At 42.5% G+C, this 6181-nt stretch overlaps 1 non-coding gene and 1 pseudogene across 1 annotated transcript; one reads left to right on the forward strand and one right to left on the reverse strand.

Annotated features, from left to right (window-relative positions):
• The first annotated feature begins 251 nt into the window (after positions 1–251).
• TRNAI-GAU (transfer RNA isoleucine (anticodon GAU)) lies at positions 252–327 on the forward strand. The gene has a single exon. It is a non-coding gene; the product is annotated as a tRNA-Ile (tRNA).
• Positions 328–4866: 4539 nt separating this feature from the next.
• LOC136380107 (snRNA-activating protein complex subunit 5 pseudogene) lies at positions 4867–5151 on the reverse strand (annotated as a pseudogene).
• Positions 5152–6181: the final 1030 nt, after the last annotated feature.

Here is a 6181-nt window from a genome sequence, read left to right on the forward strand (position 1 = left end):
AGGGGTTAAAAAGTCAACATGGGAATTTGGGTGAGGCAATTTAGCTCACAATACATACCAAGTCCCTGCTGGAGATGGACACCAGGAAATGGGACTGCTGGTGAAAGGGTAAGCCTAAGTAAACTATTAGCAATTCCAAATTGAAGAGGCTGCACAGGTGATGTTGCCACCAGCAGTTTCTTGTGATGGCTGCTTCTTTGCACCCAGCCTGATGCAGGGATTTCTTGTTCTTTTAAAATTTTAACAATCTGGCCCTGGCCGGTTGGCTCAGCGGTAGAGCGTCGGCCTGATGTGCGGGGGACCCGGGTTCGATTCCCGGCCAGGGCACATAGGAGAAGCACCCATTTGCTTCTCCACCCCCACCTCCTTCCTCTCTGTCTCTCTCTTCCCCTCCCGCAGCCAAGGCTCCATTGGAGCAAAGATGGCCCTGGCGCTGGGGATGGCTCCTTGGCCTCTGCCCCAGGTGCTAGAGTGGCTCTGGTTGTGGCAGAGCAACCCCCTGGAGGGGCAGAGCATCGCCCCCTGGTGGGCAGAGCTTCACCCCTGGTGGGCGTGCCGGGTGGATCCCGGTAGGACGCATGCGGGAGTCTGTCTGACTGTCTCTCCCCGTTTCCAGCTTCAGAAAAATACAAAAAAAAAAAGAAAAAAAAAAGAAAAAAATTTTAACAATCTGACATCAGGTTATCTAATGCAATCGCATTGGTTCCTTGATTTGCAATTGCATCTCACGTACGTTGAATCACATGACAGTTTTTCGTCAGCCCCATGAGTTTTTCCCCTCCTGATTCCTGCCCAGTAATGAGATTTCTTCACTCTGGAATCTCCTGGCATTTGCCCCTTTGCTGAATCTGAGATTCATAATGAAAGTCTCAAAACACCCTGGTGCTTGGTTCTGCAGATTGGGCTGCTGGACACGCTGTGGTTGTTCATGGTAATAATTTTTTCCTCCCACAATACAAGTCAGATGTCTGCTTCCCCATCACTGGCCAGTGGCATTTCTTCAGACTTTATCTGCACCACCAGGGCTCCCAGGGCTCCAGGCTGCCCCTCTGATTCTGGAGTTACACCATCAGTTCTCTTGGCTCTTGAACCTACTGGTACATGCAGCAGATTTTGGACTTGACAGTCTCCATAATTGTGGGAGCCAATTCCTTACAATAAATCTTTTTCTCTCTCCTGGCCGTTGCTCCATGGTAGCATATATGACCAAGAAGAGGGCAGAAGAAGCAGCAGAAAACCTTAGGAGCTGCTGAGGAGGAGTCCAGATCCTGAAAGTCCAGGATTTTGAAAATTCTCTTCATCAGGTTGAGGCATTTCCTGTCCATTACTAGTTTGTCAAATGTTTTTATCATGAAATGTGTTGAGTTTTTCCCCAAATGTTTTTTTTCTCCATCTATTATGATGCTCATGTGGTTTTTGTCCTTCACTCTATTAATGTGGTATTTTGCATTAATTGATTTTCACATGGTGAGTCAATCTAGCATTTCTTGGCTAAAACTAACTTAGTCATGATGTATAATCCTTTTCATGTGTTGCTGGATTTGATTTGTTAGTATTTTGTTGATTTTTTTTTTTTTTTGTACATACCTTCACAAAGAATGTATCCTTTTGTTTTCTTTCTTTGTGATGTCTTTTTCTAGTGTTGGTATCAAGACAAACTGGCCTCATGGAATGAGTTGGGAATTATTCCCTCCTCTGCTTTTGAAAGACTTTGTTAAGTATTTGTGTTATTCTCTATTTGGTGAGATTTACCAATAAAGTTTCTGGGACTGATATTTTTTGTAGGAATTTATTTTATTTTATATTTTAAACTACAAATGGCTTAATCAGTGAATTCTTTGCTTGTTATAAGTTCATTTAAATTTTCTATTTCTTCTTCAGTCAGTTTTAGTATTTTGTATCTTTTTATGAATTTGTCAATTTTATGTAGGCTATCTAATTTGCTGGCAATTGAGTGTGCATAGTATTTCCTTATAATTCTTTTTTACTTATGCAAGATCAGTAGTAATATCCCCTTTTTCATTCATAATTTTAGTAATTTAAGTCTTTTCTCTTTTTTCTTGGTCATAGACTCTTGGCTTTTAACAAAGATAAAATGATTTGTGCCTCCATGCTTTCAGAATGCCACCTCACCCCAACTCCTCTTGGTCTTGCATCTTTCAGAAATGTATGGGTGAGTGGTCCAGAATCAAGACCATAAATTTACAAAGAGAATAAGGAGTCATGTATCCACCTGGCCCTGGCATAGGGACCCCCAAGTACTGGGAAACAGGTAAGCAAAGGCCATCCTGTATTATTGTTCTAAGTAACAATTCTGCAATAGTTATTCTAGATTAAATTATTCAGATTTTTAGAACTAAACTCCTGGCAATCACTGTGTCCTATGGATTGTTCTGGTTGTTGAGACAGATTGTAGGATAAGGCATACCAATGTGGCCAGGAAATTGGTGTTTCTTTGAATGAATCAAGATTCTCATTATGAAGAATTGAAATGTGACTCTCCCTAGAAGAGGGAAAGAGTAGCGAGATGACCTCAAGACAAAAAACCAGACCCAGAAATGAACTATTCCTATGAGTGGAATTCTTAAGAGGTTTCCTTTGTTTACTTGGACTCTGGAAAGTTATATATAGCATTCATGGCTTTAACTTAGTTTCAGTTTTGAGTAGGTAATAAACACACAAAGAAAAAAATATTAAACTACACAAAAGACACATAGGGAAAATAAGTCTTCCCCTCCACTTCCCCTTTAGTCACCCAAAGACATTTTCTTGGATCAATCTCAAACCTTGACTAGAGCATGTTACAATCCACAGCCTTGTTCAATGGTACTGAGAGGACCTGATGATGAAAAGTATGGCCTTCTCAGCCTATCTCCTCCTTTGAGGCCAGGTTGGTAGTAGCAGCATAATTTGGGGTGTTTATAGTTGTCTAGGAGTTTGAGATAGCACCAAGTAGAAGACCACAGCATGGCTCAGAGAACCATTAAGAGCATAGTAAAGGCTCAGGTTGCAGTGTGCACAGGCAATAATCCGATGTGAGGTTAAAACTCCAGTCTCCAAATGTATAACTGAAAACTGACCCTTGAAAGAAAGGGGTGGGAGGAGGCTCCATCTTACTCTTACAAGAATAAAGGTGAGCCAATTAGCAAATGTGTAGATCAAATCAGGAACCATGACGTCCACCTCCCAAAACACACAAACAATAAGCATTTTAAAGCTATTAGGTCTACAATTTTTTTTCTATAAACTTTGGCTTTTGTTGGGTCTCTTCTTTGCTCTTCCACTCTCCTTTTACCTCGTTCTCTCTGCTGTTCTGCCCCCTCCTGTCATACCCACACATGCCCAGTCTTTATTGCAGTGCCATTTACCTCTGCCCCAAGAAGAGTATAATCCTGACGGAAAAGAGATCCCTCACTTTTCTCTTTAATGATACTATTTTGTGACTATTAAGGCAAGCCATTTAACCTTGCTGAACCTTAATTCTCACATCTATGAAACTGATGACTGCTTATATATTTCCCAGGCTTACTAAGCAGAGCAATTATAAAACACTTAAGCAGAAAAAAAAAGATGCATAAAGTTTGTTCATCATTCTGTTCAAACTTCAGACCTCTGTTGTTCAGAAATCTGTCAGTTCTTGCTTTGAGTATTATGGTTGCTGCAGTCTGGGACCTCCTATGCAAGTTCTTAGTACAGAACATGTCATCCAGAGAGAACATCTTATTGGATATTGTTCTGGTCTTAGAAGAGGGATAGAAATCTGCAAGAACCAGTTTCTTCCAAAAAAAAAGAAAGAAAAGAAATGGGGAATGGGGAGAGCTGTGGTTTGGAGGGCAGGCCACTGGGAGGACAGGGCTGCCACAGGGAGGCTGCTGGTGGCCGAAGGACTATTTAGAAACTGAGATTTGAGCTTGCCTCAACGTGGCAGAGAGTTGAGGAATGCTACTGAGCTGAGAGCCTCAGCAGGATCAAATAACTTACAATAACTTTAGAACACATTTCCTGTATGAGGAATAACCATGTAAGGGTAAATCCTTATAACCATATAAGCCATACCCATATAAGGCTAAAGTAAAAGAAAAAGTTAAAATCAAACCTGTGCATCTGTATATCACATTTGCATGTATAGTTGATTTATTCTCTCTTTATATCCCAAACTTTCCACAGTTAGTATATTTATTTATATAATCAGAAAAGAATAAGTTAAAGTTTATTTTATAATGGAAGCAATCTAATAGTTCCAAATATAAAAATGGTAATATAGTTATGGAACTTTAAGAACCATTTAAAAAGCCCTGGCCAATTGGCTCAGCGGTAGAGCATTGGCCTGGCGTGTGGAAGTCCCCGGGTTTGATTTCTGGTCAGGTCACACAGGAAAAGTACCCATCTGCTTCTCCACCCTTCCCTCTCTCCTTTCTCTCTCTCACTCTTCCCCTCCCGCAGCCAAGGCTCCAAGATCAAAGTGGGCCCAGGTGCTGAGGATGGCTCCATGGCCTCCGCCTCAGGCGCAGAATGACTCCCATTGCAAAGAATGGCTCCCATTGCAACAGAGCAATGCCCCAGATGGGCAGAGCATCACCCCCTAGTGGACATGCTGCGTGGATCCCAGTCTGGTGCATTCGTGAGTCTGTCTCTCTGCCTTCCTGCTTCTCACTTTAGAAAAATACAAAAAGAAAAAAAACAGAACCATTAAAGATAAATAAAATGTATAACAAATCAATATGGAAACATGGTTATGGCATAGTAAATATAACACTAAAAGAGAATATACCAAAACATTAATAGTTAATGTTTTCTGAAGGCATTTATTTATTTAGGAGACTTAGAGGTTTAACTTGTATAACTGACCCTGGCTCTCTCCCCACTTCAGGACTCTGATTCTTGTTCCTCCTCCTCGTCTGGTGCAGAACTCCTTTTGCTCAAATCCAGTGCAATTTGGTTGACAGATGCTTCAGTGTCATGCACCAACATCTCATCTGACTGCTCATGTGCAGCTTAAGAAGACAGTAACTCATCCCCTCTTCTAGAACAAGTCATTGATTGGAGGACCAGTTCTTAACCCTGGAGCCGGTTCAGCTGGGCAGTCAGTGCGGCCGTCAACCCAAGCAGCGCCGCCTCCCCCTCGCGCGGCGCTTGCAGCCGGCTCAGCATCCCCACTTCCTCTGCCCTTCACGTAGCCAGTTTGGCAGGCTCTGGTGATGACACCCCTTTGAAGGGCTTTTTAAATGTATGAGCAGTTTTTAAAATTTTTTCTAAATTTTAACCTTTCTTCGTGATTGTTCTATTCACTTCAAAACTTAAAATATATTAAAAATGATACAATTATATACTTTTTCAGGATTTCTGGGATCTGAGCATATAGTTAAGAATAGAGCAATAAATCCAGAACACAAACCAGTCATTCACATGGAATGCTTTGACTTGTGGTGGTGAGGTGAGTGACAGGCATCTACCAGGAGGAAGATGTTTGAGGCCAAGGATGAAGGGCACGGGGGGTCCTGCTTCTCTCGGGGGGCTCTTCAAGTGGAGCTGGTCTGTGTGATCGTGAAGGGTGACCTGGACCTTGTGAGTTTGGGGATTCATGTTGTTCTTTGTGTTTACTCTTTTTAATCCCCAAGCCTTCAAGTCTTGTTCAAACACACTGGCCTCATTTGTGTCCATTCTTGGGGACAGCTACACTTCCGGGGCTAGAATGTCTTACAAGGAGAAACCACCAGCTGAGCATGAGCTGACAGGCATGGAGCAGAGAGCCCTCAGCTCAGCTCTCCTTTCCCCTGGGAGAATGTCCCCCGGTGAGGACCGGAGACTTCAGTGCTTTATTTTCACTCTGGATATAGGCATTTCCCACCAGCTGTCAAGCAGCTTGGAGTAATGGGAGGGCAGGAGGCCACAGTCCCAGGATAGCATCTCTGTAGCTGTAGTCTAAAGTTGTCAATGTGGCAGTTGCTAACTAAGTGACCACATTCCTTAACAGTCTTCAGTTCTGTCCAGTTTCAAAATGACACTTACACTGCTCCATGTCTTCTTAAAAGCCCAGCTCTGTAAAGATGAGATTGAAGATTTGATATCTGTAAAGCCAGTAGCCATGGCCACCATCACAGCCGCCTGGCCCGTGCAGGTTCACATTAGATTTGGAGAGATGGTAATGAAACAATGAAGCCAAGAACTGGTGGGACATTAG

This window comes from Saccopteryx leptura, chromosome 8 (genome assembly GCF_036850995.1).
Source record: "Saccopteryx leptura isolate mSacLep1 chromosome 8, mSacLep1_pri_phased_curated, whole genome shotgun sequence".
Classification (NCBI taxonomy): Eukaryota; Metazoa; Chordata; class Mammalia; order Chiroptera; family Emballonuridae; genus Saccopteryx; species Saccopteryx leptura.